The 19,209-nt window shown below is 50.5% G+C and overlaps 1 protein-coding gene across 2 annotated transcripts in view; it reads right to left on the bottom strand.

The window, feature by feature from the left end:
• Positions 1-18,996, bottom strand: part of LOC132206955 (dystrophin-related protein 2-like) — a 97,685-nt gene extending 78,689 nt beyond the window's left edge. For both annotated transcript variants that reach the window (XR_009443243.1, XM_059642073.1), the window contains exon 1: positions 18,865-18,996. The gene's annotated coding sequence lies outside the window, so the exon portion shown is untranslated. The remainder of the gene's footprint in view (positions 1-18,864) is intronic.
• Between the last annotated feature and the right edge of the window lie 213 nt (positions 18,997-19,209).

The raw sequence follows: 19,209 nt of genomic DNA, 5'->3' as shown, positions 1-19,209 counted from the left end.
AGTCTGTTGTCGTGGTCACTATCACTAAAGCACTTAGCCACTGTCACCTTGAACACTGCCTTTGTGTCCCAGAAGTAGGTCCCTTACAAGCTCGTCTACATGGTGATGTTAAATAATCTCTCAAATGTATTTAAAGAATTATTTCCCAAGTCAAACTTTTATGTTCTCTCAACTAATGTTGTGCAGTTGAAATCCACTAATATAATCTTTATATTATTATTTTCTCACCCCTCAGTGAATTACCTGCTCTTCAATTGCCCACTGCTTGGAGGCCGACAGCTTAAATTCCTCACGACATTAGCAAACCCTTGTGCAAGGATTTTGGTTCCTTTCTGCTTCAGCTGCAGACCAGCCAACTTGTAGAGGCTATACCATCCCCACAAATTGTCCTTCAGATCCATGTGTCTAAATCCCTCCCCAAACACAAACACTTGAGCCAAGCATTCATCTGTTTTCTTCCCCTTTTTCTTGCCTTCTCAGCATGTGGCACCAGGAATAATCCAGAGATTGCAACTTTAGAGGTTCTGCTATTTAATCCACTGCCTAGCTCTCGGAACACTTGATGCAAGACCTCATCACTCATCTTACCAAAGTGTACATCGAGCTGCGTCTTACAGTCCTCCTCCTTCAGGATATTTTTAATGACATTGTTGATCTGGTTAACACGCCATAATGGAGTCACATCAATGACTGTGAAAAATCTGGTCCACCCAGATCGTCGCAATGGGCAAAAAAGCACACCAATGTCTCTACTTCCCAGGAGGCTAAGGCAATTCAAATATAAAGGGCAACTTTCATTGATGTACCAGAGAAAGCATCCTATCTGGATGCATATCATAGCATGGTTTGGCAACTGTTCTTCCTAAGAAAACAACAGACTCCACAGTCATGAACACAGCACAGTGCATCATGCAAATCAGCCTTCCACTCATTGATTCCACCTATACTTCCTGCTGCCTCGGGAAAGCAACTGACATTATCAAAGGTCTTTCTCACCCGCCAATTACACTCTCTTCTACCCTTTTCTGAAGGGAAGGTGTCAAAAAGTTTGTATTCATGTGTGAACAGATCCCAGAAAAGCTTCTTCACCACTGTTATTGGACATCTGAATAGAACACTTAAAATTTTAAATCTAATTTTGATCTTGCTCTCTGTGCATCTTCTCTGTTGCTGTCATTATGTTCCATTTCACTAATGCACCTTGTATGGTATGATCTGTCTATACTGCATGCATCACAGAACTTTTCACTGTACCTAGGCACATGTAATAATGAATACTCTAAATCAAATTGACTGTGTGCAAGAGAGAGGTGAACATATGATTGTGTTCAAGAGTGCAAAGACAGTGCACGAAAGTGTGAGCGTGCGCAGGACAGAATGTGTGCGCCAGTGACTGTGCTCAAGAGTGTGTAAACGAGAGTCAGCACAAAAGCGAGTGTAACAGCATGCATGAGGCAGTGAGAGTGTCTGTGAGAGCGAGTGAGCTTGAGAGCAAGTGAATTTGTAAGCCCAAGTGTGTGAGGGAGAGTTTTGTGTGTGTGTGTCTGTGTGTAGTTGAGAGTATGAACATTGGCAAAAGATCCTGCGAACAGGGCATGCAAGTGTGCCACGGAATGTGTGCAAGGCCATGCATGATTGTATGACAGTATGGAGTATGAATGAGTGAGAACGTGACTCTGTGTGTGTGTGTCTGTCCGCGTGTGTCTGTCCGCGGTCAGTGTGTGTGGATAGTATGTTTGTGCATGAGGGATAGGATATGCATGTGCAACATAGTGTGACTGTGAACTTCTGTTTGTGCCTGAGTGAAGTGTTGGGGGAGAATAGGGAGAGGAGAGATCGAGAGAGCGTATGTGAGAGAGATGAGACGAGGAGAGGAATAAGAAATGATGAGTGGTCAATACCTGGAGGAAAAAAAGAACAGTGTGTGAGTGTTAAGAGAAGCCGCTGGATAGAATATGGAGGCTAAAATAGTATCAGAGATAATGGGAACTGCAGATGCTGGAGAATTCCAAGATAATAAAATGTGAGGCTGGATGAACACAGCAGGCCAAGCAGCATCTCAGGAGCACAAAAGCTTCATGAAGGGTCTAGGCCCGAAACGTCAGCTTTTGTGCTCCTGAGATGCTGCTTGGCCTACTGTGTTCATCCAGCCTCACATTTTATTATCTTGGAATATGGAGGCTATTGTTTTACTGATGGTACTGAATGAAAAGCAAGTGACACCTCTACTTGTTAGGGGACAGGAGATGTGCATTAGAGAAGGAGATACAGTCAAGCCTTGTGAGAGACAGCAGACACATTGAAAATGCACAGAAACTGAAATTAAAGCTTTCTTGTCAATGTGTCAAGAGGTGAGACAAATATGACGGGCTAATATTGTACCTTTGTGCTCAGTAAAATCATTGAATCATGAATCAGAGAACCCTTACAGTGTGGAAACAGGTCGGTCAGCCCAACATATCCACAGTGCCCCTCAAAGCATCCCACCGAGACCCATCCACCTATAACTCACCGAACCTACACATCACTGAACACCTTGGGAAATTTAGCATGGCCAATCCACCGACCTTGCACATCTTTTGACTGTGGGAGGAAACTGGAGCACCCGGAGAAAACCCATGCGGACACATGAAGAATGTGCAAACTCCACACAGATAGTCAAAGGGTGGAATTGAACCCAAGTTGCTGGTGCCGTGAGGCGGCAGCGTCAAACAGAGCCCCTGTGCTCTTTATTATGCCAATTAAGCTGCAAGCATTATTTTTCAAGGAAGGAAACGTACCATCGTCACAGGATGCCAGTGCTTTCAATTTTCGATCAGCTTTGAGAACTTTATCCATGTCTGTCTTGACAAGGGCAAGGTGATGGCAATGGTGTGAACAGCAATTTGATTCACTCTAAATCAACTATAACACTAATTTCCAAAACTTTGAAAACTCAATGTCCTGTTTTTCGAAGATGTCTGCATGTTCCATGGAAAATCATGTATTTTCCACTGCCTACCAGGCTAATCATTTCTTCACTCTGATCTCTGTCTCTCCCTGTCTGTCTCTCTCGCTGTCTCTCTCTCTCTCTCTCTGTGTCTTGCCCTCTTTGATTTCTGTAATTCCCGCCCTCCCTACCCTCAGCTACCTGTACTCATATGCTCGAGGCTTCTCCAATTTTCTGATGTTCATGCTAAAGCTTTAAGATCCCCGCACTGAACGTCAGCAAATTTTTCCAGAAGCCTCAAATGACTGCTGCCCAGTGGCTCTTACATCCATTTTCATCACTATGAAGTGCTTTGAGAGGTTGGTCATGGGTCACATCAACTCCACCCTCCCACATTACCTTGATCCACTGCAATTCACCTACTGATGCAGCAGATCCATCGTCGATGTCCTCTCTTTGGCTTTACACACATCTCTGGAACGTCCAGATAACAAGGGCATCTATGTCAAGCTCCTACTTATTGACCACATCTCCACCTTCAATACCCTAATGCCAAACAAACACATCTCCAAGATTTTGAGTAGGATTAATTTCTTATATTTTTATGCCAATTATATGACTGAATTAATTAAGTCGATTTAATTTTCAAACAAGTCTAGGTTTCTTTGTATTTCACCAGAGTCCAAATGTAAATTTATTCACATGCAAATGACATGAATGGCTTCAACATACAAATAAGTTCAGAGCTGATACACATTGTCATATAGGTTATGACACTCAGAAAACTTGATGTAGCAAAGACACCTAACATGTGCTGTCTCCATGATAACAAGGTGTCGAGCTGAATGAGCACAGCAGGCTGAGCAGCATCAGAGGAGTAGGAAAGCTGACGTTTTTGGTCCAGATCTTTTGTCAGGAATCGGACACAAAAGAATCTGAGATAACAGGTGTAGAGCTGGATGATGCTGCTTGGCTTGTTGTGTTCATCAGACCATAAGACAGAGGAGTGGAAGTAAGGCCATTTGGCCCATCAAGTCCACTCTGGCATCTGAATCATGGCTGATGGGCATTTCAACTCCACTTCCCTGTACTCTCCCCATAGCCCTTGATTCATCCAGCTCTACACTTTGTTATCTTAGACTCCCCAGCATCGGCAGTTCCCACTATCTGTGTGGTCCTCCTCTACGTCAGGGAAACCAAGCGGAGGCTTGGTTCACACTAAACAACTGCACCTCCCAGTCGCCAACCGTTTTAACTACCCCTCCCAATCCTCAGATGGACTGTCCATCCTGGACCTCCTGCAGTGCCACAACGATGGCACCCAAAGGTTGCAGGAACAGTACCACTTATTTTGCTTGGGAACCCTGCAGCCTAATGGTATCAGTGTGGCTTTCACAAGCTTCAAAATTTCCCAACCCCACCTACATCCCAAAACCAGCCCAGCTCATCCTCACCTCCCTAACCTGTCCTTCCTCCCACCTATCCACTCTCCCACCTCAAGCCCTACCCCCATCTCCTACCTACCAGCCTCATCCCACCCCCTTAGCCTGTTTGTCCTCCCTGGACTGACCGATCCCCTCCCTAACTCCCCACGTACACTCATCTTGACTGGCTCCATCCACCGCCTCTTTAACCTGTCTGTCTCCTCTCCACCTATCTTCTCCTTTATCCAGAGATAATGGGAACTGCAGATGCTGGAGAATCCAAGATAACAAAGTGTGAAGCTGGATGAACACAGCAGGCCAAGCAGCATCTCAGGAGCACAAAAGCTGACCTTTCGGGCCTAGGCCGTTCATCAGAGAGGGTGTTGGGGAGAGGGCTCCGAAAGAAATAGGGAGAGAGACGGGGAAGCGGACCGAAGATGGAGACAAAAGAAGATAGGTGGAGAGGAGAGTATCGGTGGGAAGGTCGGGAGAGGATAGGTCAGTCCAGGGAGGACGGACAGGTCAAGCAAACGGGATGAGGTTAGTCAGGAGGAAATGGAAGTGCAGCTTGAGGTGGGAGGAGGAGATAGGTGAGAGGAAAAACAGGTTAGGGAGGCGGGACAAGCTGGGCTGGTTTTGGGATGCAGTGGGGGGAGGGGATGAGTTGGGCTCGTTTTGGGATGCAGTCGGGGAGGGGAGATTTTGAAGCTTGGGAACTTCACATCGATACGATTGGGCTGCAGGGTTCCCAAGCGGAATATGAGTTGCTGTTCCTGCACTCTTTGGGTGGCACCATTGTGGCACTGCAGGAGGCCCACGATGGACAGGTCGTCTGAGGAATGGGAGGGGGAGTTAAAATGGTTCGCGACTGGGAGGTCCTGTTGTTTATTGCAAACCGAGCGGAGGTGTTCTGCAACGCAAACATGAGATTTTTTTCTTCTAGCTTGCACTCACTGGAGCACTGCAGCAAGCCTGAGACAGAGATTTGGCCCAGGGATCATGATGGAGTGCTCAAGTGACAGGCAATTGGAAACCTGGGGCCATTTTTATGGACAGAATATAGGTGTTCTGCCAAGCGGTTGGTCAGTCTGTGTTTCGTCTCCCCGATGCAGAGGGAGACCATATTGTGAGCAGTGAATACAGTAGACTAGATTGAGTGAAGTGTGGGTAAATCGCTGCTTCTCCTGGAAGCCTTGGATAGTGAAGCGGGAGGAAGTAAATGGGCAGATATTATGCCTTCTGTGGTGGCATGGAAAGTGCTGTCGGGTAATGGGGAGGTGTTGCGAATGGATAAAGAGTGGACTGAGGTGTCCTGACGGAATGGTCTGTGCGGAAGGCTGACAAGAGAGGGGAGGGGAATATTTGCCTGGTGGTGGAATCTTGTTGGAAATCGTGGCTGATGTTCTTCTAGATGTGGATATTGATGGGTTGGGCTTTGAGGACCAGTGTACATCATCAGGGGTGAGGCCAAAGTGTAGGAGATGGGTTGGACACAGCTGAGAGCTCTGTCAACCACGAACGCAAGGAATGCTCAGTTGAGGAAGAATGCAGACATTTCAGAATCCCTCCAACAGAAGACGAAATCATGAGAACAAGTGGATCTGTCTGGACAGTCCTGTTTGAAGATTATGGGAACTAAGACTACGTTGTTTGTCATAAAGGCTATGGTTGAGTGATCATATTCAAACTGAAGAGACCAAGAATGTGAGATTGGAGAATGGGTGGAGAACCATGCCTCGAGAATCCCTCTGCGGGTCTATGCTTGGCTTGGGCTACTATGGTTACCTTGTCCCAGTTTCGTATGAGAGGCGTGATCCTCCACCCATAATGCAGCCAACAAACAGATACAATTGGACCTCCACATACAAAACCATACAGATCAAAACCCGAAATGACAGTACTCATGGTAACAGACCGGACAGTATAAATTCCAGACAGAGTAGAGTAACATTGTTTCGCTGGAGGCTCTACTGATGATGTCACACATCATGGTGACGAAACGTCTCAATGAAAACAAGCCAGCTCGGCGAGCAAGTCAACAACCTCAATCAGAGAGCTGGCTGTTTTGAACTACCTTGTTCAAGTGTATCATTTTGGATCTTGAATGTTAAATCTCGCTCCAACACAGGGACGGAGGATTGCTGTTAACAGCTGCATTATAACTAATTCATATTGAATCATTGTTTTGACCAGTCCAGAGATGTGCAGGTTAGGTGGATTGGGAATGCTGAATTACCCACAGTGCCCACATACGTGTAGGCTAGGTATATTAGCCATGGGAAATGCAGGCTGACAGGGATAGAGTTGGGAATGGGGATGGGTCTGGGTGGGATGCTCTTTGCAAGGTTGCTGCGGACTTGTTGAACTGAATGGCCTGTTTCCACACCGGGGATTCTATAAAACCAGGTTTTACTAAATTAATGAGAGAGTGAGTTTATCAATTGCTAAATGCAAGAAGTCAGAAGGCACCACAAATACACACAGGTTAGAAACAAGAAATTAGCTCAAAAAACATAACCGTTAAGAGGGATACGGATAGTTCAGCCTTTGGATTGTTTGTGAGGAATAGAAAGTGGGATGTTGTGGCCACTACATTGGGCGATCCCCGGAATGCTTATGTGAATTCAGCAGTTAATTTTGAGATTCTTGTTGAAATTCTTTTGACCTTGTTTCCTTTTTGACATTGCCCTGGTTTGCAGAGCTCAGAGCAAGAGATTGTCTTTTCTTCTAACCTGCAGCATAGGCCTATGAAATGGCTGTCCTAGAACTGTGACCTCCACAACTCCATAGACCACACGAGCAGAGTCGCCCAGGAATACACACGATCTGACATTCAAGAACTATTGAGATAACAATACTCAGTGTGGGATTGGAAAAGACAGCATGTAGAAACAGAAAACAGCTGTAAATACTGTCAAGAGGTGAAATAAAGTTATAGAGCTAAATTAATGGCTCTTTGCTTACGTGCTCATTGTATTCAGAACAAAATCAACAAATTAATAGCACACATACAGGTTGGCGGGCATGATTTGAGAGCTATTACAAAGACATGGTTATACGGAGATCAACACTGGGAGGTAAATGTGCAGGGCTACGTGACATTCCAAAAAGACAGGCAGGAGGGAAACTGACTAAGCGATGAAATTACTGTGAGAACAAGAAACGATCTTCGATCGGAAGACGTAGAATCCAATTGTATTTATTTGTTAACGGGAGGAGGGCATCACGAGCTACGCAGTGTTTGTTGTCCATCCCTAATTGCCCAGGGGTCAGTTCAGAGTCAATCATATGGCTGTGGGTCTGCAGTCACATGTAGGCCAGACCATGTAAGGATGGCAGTTTCCTTTTCTAAAGGACATCAGTGAACCAGGTGGGTTTTTCTGACATTTGGCAATGGATTCATGGTCATCATTAGATTCTACATTCATGATTTCCTTTTATATTCAATTCAAATTCCACCATCTGCTGTGCTGGGATTTGAACACAGGTCCCCAGAATGTGATCTAAGTCTCTGAATTAACAGTCCAGTAATAATACCACTCGGCCATTTCCTCCCCAATCTTGGAACAAGAAAACCTGTAGCTGACTCCCACATGGGGAAAAACACTGAACTAGGAGCTTCTTCAAACGAGGTGATCGCCTCTTCTTACATTTTAAGATGGCTATGAATTATCAGGACCTTGTGGGAAGCTACTAAATTGGGGGAAGGAGTATCAGGTAGGAGCAGAGCAGTATTAATTGGGAGGAGCTTTTATTGTACATGTCGACATTTGATACGTGGGAGTTATGAAAAGACCTACTGATCAGCGTTCAGATCTGGCCTATTCCAGGGAAGGAGGAATGACAAGGATGGCAATCTAAGGACATATGGACATAAGAAATAAAGCAGGAGTAGGTCATCTGTCTCTTCCAGCTCGCTCCGCCATTCAATAAGGTCATCACTGATCTTTTTGCGGACTCAGCTCCACTTACCCTCCCATTCACCATAATCCTCAATTCCTTTCCTGTTCAAAGATCTATCTGTCTTGGCCTTTAAAACATTCAACCGGGGAACCTCAACTGTTTCAGTGGGCAGAGAATTCCACAGATTCACAACCCTTTGGATGAAGAAGCTCATCCTCAACTCAGTCTTAAATCTGTTCACCCTTATTTTGAGGCTGTGCCCCGGAGATGTACTTTCACCCATCAGTGGAACCAACTTCAGTGCTCCTTTCCTGTGTATTTCTTTCGTAATGTTAAAAGTTGCGATTAGAACATCCCTCATTCTTCGAAGTTTCAGTGAGTGCAATCGTAGTCTCCTCAAACTCTCCCCATACAGCAACATTTTCAATTCTGGAATCAATCTTGTGAAGCTCCTTTGCACCCCCTCCAGTGCCAGTACATCCTTTCTCCAGTGAGGAGACTAAAACTGTACAAACTACTCTACATCAAGCCTCACCAGCACCCTATACAACTGGAGCACCCCCTCCCGATTTTTAAACTGCATCACTCGAGCAATAAAGGACACTATTCCATTTGTTGCCTCAATTACCAGCTGCGTCTGCAAACGTTTTGTGCTTCATACACAAGGCTGCCCAGCTCCCTCTGCATAGCAGCATGCTACAATTTTTCACCATTTAAGTAATACTCCATTTTGCCCGAATTGCCACCAAAATGGATAGCCTCACATTTTCCATCATTGCACTCCATCTGCTAGACCCTTGTCCATTCACTTACACTTTCTGTGTCCTTCTGCAGACGTTCATTATCCTCTTCACACTTAACACTAAAATGTGTGGTAGAGTAATCTGTGAACTGTAATAGAGCATATAACAACACAGCGCAGAACAGGCCCTTCGGCCCTCCATGTTGCGCCGAGCTGTGAACTAATCTAAGCCCATTCCCCGACACTACCCCATCGTCAACCATATGCTTATCCAAGGGCTGTTTAAAGGCCCCTCATGTGGCTGAGTTAACAACATTGGCAGGCAGAGCATTCCACGCCCTTAACACTCTCTTAGTAAAGAACCTACCTCTGACATCTGTCTTAAAACCATCACCCCTCAATGTGTAGCTGCACCCCCTTGTACAAGCCGAAGTCATCATCCTCGGAAGAAGACTCTCACTGTCCACCCTATCTAAACCACTGATCATCTTGTATTATCTCGATTAAATTCCCTCTTAGCCTCCTTCTCCCCAATGAGAACAGACCCAAGATCCTCAGCCTTTCTTCACAAGACCTTCGCTCCAGACCAGGCAACATCCTGGTAAACCTCCTCTGCACTTGTTCCAACGATTCCGAGGCCGCACTAGTGTTTGTAGAGTTGCAGCATGACATCACGTCTCCGGAACTCAATCCTTCTACCATTGCAACCTAACACACCATCAGACTCCTGAACAGCACCATCTACCTGGGTAGCAATTTTCAGGAATCTATGCACATGGACACCAAGATCCCTCTGCTCACCTACACTGTCAAGAATCTTTCCGTTGACCCGGTGTTCTGCCTTCCTATTAGTCCTCCCAAAGTGAATCACCTCACATTTATCCATATTAATCTCCATTTGCCAACTTTAGGGACAATTCTACAGTTTATCCAAGTCTCCCTACAACATGCAACATTCTTCCACAATGTCCACCACTCCACCGACTTTAGTGTCATCTGCAAACTTACTAACCCATCCACCACTGCCTGCGTCCAAGTCATTTACACAAATGACAAACAGCAGTGGTCTCACAACAAATCCTTGAGACACACCACCAGTGATCAGACTCCAGGCTGAATATTCTCCATCAACCAGCACTCGTTGCCTTCTTACCGAAAGCCAGTTTCTCATCCAAATGGCTAAATCTCCCTCAATCCCGTGCCTCTGTATTTTCTCCAATAGCCTACCACGGGGAAACTTATCAAAGGCTTTACTGAAGTCCACGTACACCACGCCAACTGCCCGACCCTCATCCACATGTTTGGTCACCTTCTCAAAAAATTCAATGAAGTTTCTGAGACACGACCTGCCCTTGACGTATCCATGTTGACTATCTCCAATCACATTGTTGCTTTCTAGATGATTATAAATCCTATCTCTTATAATCCTTTCCGAAATTTTTCCTACAACACACCCAAGGCTCACAGGTCTATAATTGCCTGGGTCATTCCTACTACCCCTCTTGAACAAGGGCACAACATTTGCAATCCTCCACTCCTCTGGTACGAAACCTGTAGACAATGAGGACTCCAAGATCAAGGCCAAAGGCTCCACCACCTCCTCCCTAGCTTCCCAGGCAATCCTCGGAAAAATCCCATCAGGCCCAGGGGTTTTATCTACCTTCACACGTTGTCGAATTGATAACACTTCCTCCTTCCTAACCTTAACCCTTTCAATTCTAGTAGCCTCTAACTCAATCACCTCCTCTACAATATTCTCCTGTCGCTCAGTGAAAACAGATGAGAAATATTCATTTAGCACCTCTCCAATCTCCACAGCGTCCACACACAACTTCCCACTTCTGTCTTGGACTGGCCCTATGCCTACCCCAGACATCCTCTTATTCCTCACATACCTATCGAAAGCTTTCGGGTTCTCCTTTATTTGCCTGCCAATATCTGCTCATTGCTCTTCTTAACTCTCTCTTTAAATCCTTCCCAGCTAATCTGTAGCTCTCCATCACCTCATCTGAACCATCTGGTCTCATCATCACATCAGCCTCCCTCTTCTGCTTAACAAGAGATACAAGTTTTTTTTAGTTAACCACAGTTCCCTTAGCTTATCGCTTCCTCCCTGCCTGACAGGGACGTGCCTATCAAGGACACGCAATATCTGTTCCTTAAACCAGCTCCACAATTCAATTGTCCCCATCCCCTGCATTTTGCTAACCCATTCTATGCCTCCTAAGTCTTGACCAATCACCTTATAAGGGAGGAATGGAGAAGCCGATAGTGAAGGGGACGATCAGAGGTTACAGCAGAACATAGATAGACTGGAGAGTTGGGCAGATAAATGGCAGATGGAGTTCAATCCGGGCAAATGCGAGGTGATGCATTTTGGAAGATCACATTCAAGGACAAACTATACAGTAAATGGAAAAGTCTTGGGGAAAATTGATGAAGAGAGAGATCTGGGTGTTCAGGTCCATTGTTCCCTGAAGGTGACAATACAGGTCAATAGGGTGGTCAAGGCGGCATATGGCATGCTTTCCTTCATTGGACGGGGTATTGAGTACAAGAGTTGGCAGGTCATGTTGCAGTTGTATCGGACTTTGGTTCGGCCACATTTACAGTACTGTGTCCATTACCAAAAGGACGTGAACGCTTTGGACAGGGTACAGAGGAGGTTCACCAGGATGTTGCCTGGTATGGAGGGTGCTAGCTACAAAGAGAGGTTGAGTAGATTAGGATTATTTTCATGAGAAAGATGGAGATTGGGGGGGACCTGATTGAGGTCGACAAAATCATGAGGGTATAGACAGGGTGAACAGCAAAAAGCTTTTGCCACCCAGAGCGGAGGACTCAATTACTAGGGGTCATGAGTTCAAAGTGAGAGGAGGAAAATTTAGGGGAGATATGCATGGAAAGTTCTTTACAGAGAGGTTGGTGGGCACCTGGAATGCATTGCCAGTGGAGGTGGGCGACGCAGACACATTAGCATCTTTTAAGATATATTTGCACAGGTACACGGACGGGCAGGGAGCAAATGGACACAGACCGTGAGCAAACAGGTGAGAAGTTAGACAGAGGATCTTGATCGGCACAGGCTTGGAGGGCAAAAGGGCCTGTTCGTGTGGTGTAATTTGCTTTGTTGTTTTGACTGACTGGAGGGAAGGAGGAAAGGATGGCTGGAGGGAGGGAGGAATGGATGGCTGGAGTGGGGGAGTGAGGCCTGACGGGAGGAAGGAATGGATGAATGGACGGGGCAAGGAGCAGGAGGACGGGGTGGGGTGGGGGGGGGGGGAAGGAGAAGGAGGATGGGGTTGGGGGAGGAGGAGGACGACGGTGGGGGGGGAAGGAGGAGGACGACGGTGGGGGGGGGAAGGAGGAGGACGACGGTGGGGGGGGGAAGGAGGAGGAGGACGGGGGGGGTAAGGAGAAGGAGGACGGTGGGGAAGGGGAAGGAGAAGGAGGACGGTGGGGAAGGGGAAGGAGAAGGAGGACGGGGGGGGTAAGGAGAAGGAGGACGGTGGGGAAGGGGAAGGAGAAGGAGGACGGTGGGGAAGGGGAAGGAGAAGGAGGACGGTGGGGAAGGGGAAGGAGAAGGAGGACGGGGGGGGAAGGAGAAGGAGAAGGAGGACGGTGGGGGGGAAGGAGAAGGAGAAGGAGGACGGGGGGGGGGGAAGGAGAAGGAGAAGGAGGACGGGGGGGGGGGAAGGAGAAGGAGGACGGTGGGGAAGGGGAAGGAGAAGGAGGACGGTGGGGAAGGAGGAGGAGGACGGGGGGGGAAAGGAGGAGGAGGAGCGGGGAGTGGGGGGGAGGAGGAGGAGCCGGTGGGGGGAGGGAGTTGAACACAGCAGACATCCTGACATCAGCTTCCCTGGCCTCTGATGCTGCATGTCCTGCTGTGTTCATGCTCATGAACACCTCGTTACCTCCCATTCTCTTTTGTTTGTGTTTTATCACTCTTCCTCCCTCACTCTGATTCTCTCCCCCTCTCTCACCTCTGCTGGCCCGAATTTCACTCCCTTGTCATGCTCCTTTATTTCCATCTTTCTGTCCCTTTTCTCTCTCCCACCACAAATTCACTCTCTCTCACTCTGGCTTTATGAACAGGGGGAGAGAGTACAAGAGGAAAGGAAACCAAAGCACACAGCGCCTTCGGCTGAGAGAGAAATTAAGAACTGCCGGAGATTTTCCAAACCGTGACACAGGAGTTGCCTCTCTCTGTCTCTCTCGACAGTCTCTGTCACTGCCTCACCCAACCCCACACCCATTCGCGTCCCATGGTGACTCTCCACAAACCCACCTCCGGGTAGAAATGCAAACACAAGTTGCTGGAAATGCTCAGCATCTGTGAAGAAAAAGTCCCGAGGTAGCGTTTTGGGTGCGATGACCCTTTCCCTCAGAGCTCCGGCCAGAAATGCTCCAGCCTCTGGGACAGGGTCCCCTTGTAGTCGGAGAGCTGCGGGTCGATCTCGGCTGTTCGCTTGGCGCAGGGCATCAAGAGCTCCCCTCAGCCCCAGGAAGGGGTATGTTCACCCCCTAACCTTATACTGACAGTGGTTGTGTTCTTCCCTCATCCCCGGGAGCCCCTCTTGCCTTCTCACCTGGTCGTCGGAGTGCTATTCGGCTACGGAGGGCGGTGCGATAAAGATCCCACTTCCCACAGCCGCGGGGGAAGGGGGCATCCCTTCACTCCTAAACCTCCGCCCATCTCATCTTGCGGCAGTGGCTGTTCGGCTGCAGAAAGCAGCGCTGCCCGTGACCCCAAACCTCCCGACAACACCCCTCTCCGAACCCAACCCCCACCACGACCCTTTTGCAGTAGCTGTAGGCCACTCAGTCACAGGGCTGTATGATAGTGACTCTCCCCATGTCCCCTCGCTTCCAGGACGGCTATCCTCCAACGCCTACCCCATCCCATCCCGCTCCTTCCCTTTACCTTGTAGTCGGAGAGCTGTAGGCAGTTCTGCTACGGAAACCCGCGCAGGGCTGTATAATAGACACCCTCCCAATGTCCCCAGCCTTCCCCTCACCCGGGGAGGGGTATTCTCACCCCCAAAACATACCTTCCCAACCCCTCGCTTTGTGATAGGAGCGGCGCAGGGTGTGAAACAGGGACCGTACTCATGTCCGCAGTCCTCCCTTCACCCCAAACCCCACTGTGACCTTGCAGTCGGAGATCGTTGTCGGCTGCTCAGCCACGGAAGGCGTCGCGTACCGCAGCCAGGTACTCGGGGAGCGCAGGCTCGGTGCCAGGCAGCTGTTCAGGCAGGTAGCTGTGCCCAGGAGCCGGGCAAAGAGGCCTTCTCCCACCTCGGATCCCCGGTCCTGGCAAAGGCGGCGCAGGGCCGAGCCACTGAGCAGCGAGCGCTCCAGCAGCCCGGATGCCTGCTCCTAGCCCGGTGGTCATGCTGGAGGCCGCTGGAGAACAGGGGGTTGTAGGGGTCCGGGAGCATGGTGCGATGATCCCCGCTGCCGAAACCCTGGGTCCTCAGCCCCTCCTGGGAAAAGGGATCCAGACAGCGGACTCGTCGCCGAGGGAGAGGGGGAAAAAGGCGTGAGTAGGAACAGGAGAGGAAGGGGATTGACTGCGAGGGAGAAAGAGACAGAGTGTGTGTGAGAGAGAGAGGGGATTAGAAATGCAGTCTGATTGCGGGTGGGCTGGGTTTAAACAGAGATTTTGAAACTTTGTTCGAACGAAACCCAGAACGCTGCCTGCTGAGCGAGTGGAAAGGCTCGGACAGAGAGGAAGAGAGACACAGGGAAAGACAGGGGGGCGGGGGAGAGGGGACAGAGAGAGGTCACAGGGAGAGACGGAGAGACAGGGGAGAGAGAACGGCAGAAGCACACACAGAGGGAGGCAGAGACAAGAGGAGAGACAGAGAGGGGCGCACACACACACAGACCAAAGAGACAGAGAAAGAGAGAGACAGAGAAGTGCACAGCGAAGTGGCAGAGACAAGACGACAGAGAGAGAGATACAGAGACATAGAGTGAGGCACACACAGAGAGATGGAGAGACAGAGATTGTGTGTGGGGGGCAGGGGGTGGGTTTGGAGAAAATGGGAGAGAGAGAGAAAGAGACAGAGTCGTAGAGTTGTACAGCAGTGAAACAGACCCTTCAGTCCAACTCCTCCATGCCGACTGGGGGGGCCGGGGCCCGTGGGCGGGACAGGGCCGCGGGGGGCCGGGGCCCGTGGGCGGGACAGGGCCGCGGGGGGCCGGGGCCCGTGGGCGGGACAGGGCTGCGGGGGCCCGTCCCCGTGAGGGCGACAGGGCTGCGGGGGCCCGTCCCCGTGAGGGCGACAGGGCTGCGGAGGCAAATCGCCGTGAGCGGGAGAGGGCTGCGGGGGCCGGTCCCTGTGAGCGTCTCAGAAATGCAGGGGCAAGTTGATCCGGTGAATTCAAGTATGAAATTACACGAAAGACAGCAATGAATTTAAAGCATCAAGAGGAAAGAGATTTGGAATCCAGCATTCGTTCATGGGGATGGAGCAGCGCTTGGAATATTGCCTTCAGTTCTGGTCGCTTCATTACAGGGAGGATGTGGAAGCTTTAGAGAGGGTGCAGAGGAGATTTAGCAGGATGCTGCATGGAATGGACGGCAGGTCTTATGAGGAAGGGTTGAGGGGGCGAGGACTTTTCTCATTGGAGCAAAGAAGAATGAGAGGTGACTTGATAGAGGTATACAAGATGATGAGAGGCATAGCTGGAGTGGATAGTCAGAGATTTTTTCCCAGAGCAGAAATGACTATCACGAGGGGGAGAAATTTTAAGGTGACTGGAGGAAGGAATAGGGGAGATGTCAGACCGAAGTTCTTTACACAGAGAGTGGCGGGTGTGTGGAATGCGCTGCTGGCAGTGGTAATGGAGTCAGATACATTTAGAGACTTTTAAGCGACTCTTGGATAGGCACATGAAGGACAGTAAAATGAAGGGTATGCAGGGTAGTTTGATCTTAATGGGATAATAGGACGGCACAACATCGTGGGCCGAAGGGCCTGTACTGTTCTTTGTTCTATGTTCAGCCAAAGGTTCTTTTCTTTTCAGGAGAGAGTAATTGATTGTAGTTTTTAAAGACAGAACTGGAGGACAGAGAAAGATATCAAGGAAGGTTGCACGTTAGTGACAGTATCAACAAGTCCTCAGCAAATGTACTCTCTGAGTAACTACACTGTTTTGAAGGCGAGAGGACCAATGATATCAGTTAAGCCCCCCTTGTTTTTGTATTGTGTACTTCCGACATATGCACAAATGGACAACCTCACTCTCCTGCAAAGCTGCAGAATGAATAATGCTGCAATATTTGTCAACTCCCAAATGGGCATTGATACATTAGTAAATCTCACATCAATAAACTTATGTCTCAAGGTTCTCGCCTTCTAGAGCTGTTTGTACTGGTAAATAACCCAAGCGAGGATGTTTGGCAAAATATTTCTTACTTATTTTTCAGCACCTTGCTGAAATCACGCACATCTTCACCTGATGTTGTCTAAAAATGTAAAATAAATCAAATTCAGTTCAGAATTAATAATGAACCAATCTACTCAACTCACTCTATAATCCATGCTATCCCTGCTAAATGTCTTTGAGGATGTAAAATTAAAGAGTCTGCAATTCTGAGGGATAAAGTCGCTATCTTTCTGTAAGATTATGATAAAGGTTAGATATGTCTGAATGTGAGTTTCGAACAATTAAGCTTGAGTTTCATAGAGTCATACAGCATGAAAAAAGATCCTTTGGCCCAACCAGTCTATGCTGATCACAATCCCAAACTCAACTCGTTCCACCTGCCTGTGCTTGGCCCATATCTCTCCAAACATTTCTATCATCTTTCTGTCTTCTGGCGACAACATCACCTGAACAGAATTCTCCATCTTGTGGTCAAATACTAAAACTATACAATTAAGTAATTTCAAATGATACACAGATCCAGGATTCACATTAGTGGCCTTTCTGGTTGAATTGCTAATTATTTTAACAACAGTGCATTTTCTGTCCAATTATGCCATGTATAATTACTGATCCAAAATTCATCTCATTGGGTTTCATTTTTTTGGTTTTTTGTATTGAGTCAAAGATGAGATCAATACAGGGGGGGAGAAGGGAGCAGCACGAGGGGGGGAGAAGGGAGCAGCACGAGGGGGGGAGAAGGGAGCAGCACGAGGGGGGGGAAAGGGAGCAGCACGAGGGGGGGGAAAGGGAGCAGGACGAGGGGGGGGAAAGGGAGCAGGACGAGGGGGGGGAAAGGGAGCAGGACGAGGGGGGGGAAAAGGGAGCAGGACGAGGGGGGGGGAAAAGGGAGCAGGACGAGGGGGGGGGAAAAGGGAGCAGGACGAGGGGGGGGGAGAAGGGAGCAGGACGAGGGGGGGGGAGAAGGGAGCAGGACGAGGGGGGGAGAAGGGAGCAGCACGAGGGGGGGAGAAGGGAGCAGGACGAGGGGGGGGAGAAGGGAGCAGGACGAGGGGGGGGAAAGGGAGCAGGACGAGGGGGGGGAAAAGGGAGCAGGACGAGGGGGGGGAAAAGGGAGCAGGACGAGGGGGGGGGAAAAGGGAGCAGGACGAGGGGGGGGGGAGAAGGGAGCAGGACGAGGGGGGGGGGAGAAGGGAGCAGGACGAGGGGGGGGGGAGAAGGGAGCAGGACGAGGGGGGGGGGAGAAGGGAGCAGGACGAGGGGGGGGGGAGAAGGGAGCAGGACGAGGGGGGGGGAGAAGGGAGCAGGACGAGGGGGGGGAGAAGGGAGCAGGACGAGGGGGGGGGGAGAAGGGAGCAGGACGAGGGGGGGGGGAGAAGGGAGCAGGACGAGGGGGGGGGGAGAAGGGAGAAGGACGAGGGGGGGGGGAGAAGGGAGCAGGACGAGGGGGGGAGAAGGGAGCAGGACGAGGGGGGGGGGAGAAGGGAGCAGGACGGGGGGGGGGGAGAAGGGAGCAGGACGGGGGGGGGGAGAAGGGAGCAGGACGGGGGGGGGAGAAGGGAGCAGGACGGGGGGGGGGGAGAAGGGAGCAGGACGGGGGGGGGAGAAGGGAGCAGGACGGGGGGGGGAGAAGGGAGCAGGACGGGGGGGGGGGGGAAGAGAAGGGAGCAGGACGGGGGGGGGGGGGAAGAGAAGGGAGCAGGACGGGGGGGGGGGGGAAGAGAAGGGAGCAGGACGGGGGGGGGGGAGAGAAGGGAGCAGGACGGGGGGGGGGGAGAAGGGAGCAGGACGGGGGGGGGGGGAGAAGGGAGCAGGACGGGGGGGGGGGGGAGAAGGGAGCAGGACGGGGGGGGGAGAAGGGAGCAGGACGGGGGGGGGGAGAAGGGAGCAGGACGGGGGGGGGGGAGAAGGGAGCAGGACGGGGGGGTGGGGAGAAGGGAGCAGGACGGGGGGGGGAGAAGGGAGCAGGACGGGGGGGGGAGAAGGGAGCAGGACGGGGGGGGGGGAGAAGGGAGCAGGACGGGGGGGGGGGAGAAGGGAGCAGGACGGGGGGGGGGGGAGAAGGGAGCAGGACGGGGGGGGGAGAAGGGAGCAGGACGAGGTTGGGGGGGGGAAGGAGGGGGGGGAAGGAGGAAGGGAGATGAACACAGCAGACAGGCTGACATCACCTCTGCACCCAGAATATTCAGACCCTCCAGAAGCGTTTCTCCCTGCGACTCCTGAAACAGACACTCGCAGCCATGCGCCGGCACCTCCACACACTGCAATCCAGCCTGCCCCAGCTCAGAGCCTCCCTCTCCCAGACCTGCTCAGGACCCCTGCTGTTTTTTATCCTCCGCAGGATCCACAGACTGAACACCCAGTTCCACTCAGCTTTACTGGACACCAAAAATCCCAAGTACAACCAACTCACGGGTCCCTGCCTCCCACAAGAGGATTCCTGCGCCTCCCAAATCCCGAGTCTGTACCTGCGCCGCCGCCATTGAACATGAAAACACGGCCGGAGACCCCTCCGATGACGTCACATCCAACTCCGCCGGCCACACCACTTCCGGAACCGCTGCTGCACTCACCACCTCCACTTCCACAGCTACAACACCTCACACACCACCCTCACCGCAGATGCTGCCGCCCACCCCGATCCTCCAAACGCCGACGGAACCCCGCCCACGGCAAACGGAACCCCGCCCACGGCCGACGGAACCCCGCCCACGGCAAACGGAACCCCGCCCACGGCCGACGGAACCCCGCCCACGGCCGACGGAACCCCGCCCACGGCCGACGGAACCCCGCCCACGGCCGACGACCTCAAC

The sequence above is a fragment of the Stegostoma tigrinum genome, chromosome 44, assembly GCF_030684315.1.
Source record: "Stegostoma tigrinum isolate sSteTig4 chromosome 44, sSteTig4.hap1, whole genome shotgun sequence".
In the NCBI taxonomy this organism is placed as follows: Eukaryota; Metazoa; Chordata; class Chondrichthyes; order Orectolobiformes; family Stegostomatidae; genus Stegostoma; species Stegostoma tigrinum.
The sequence above is the reverse complement of the archived record's forward strand: the minus strand, read 5'-3'. Positions and strand labels throughout refer to the sequence as shown.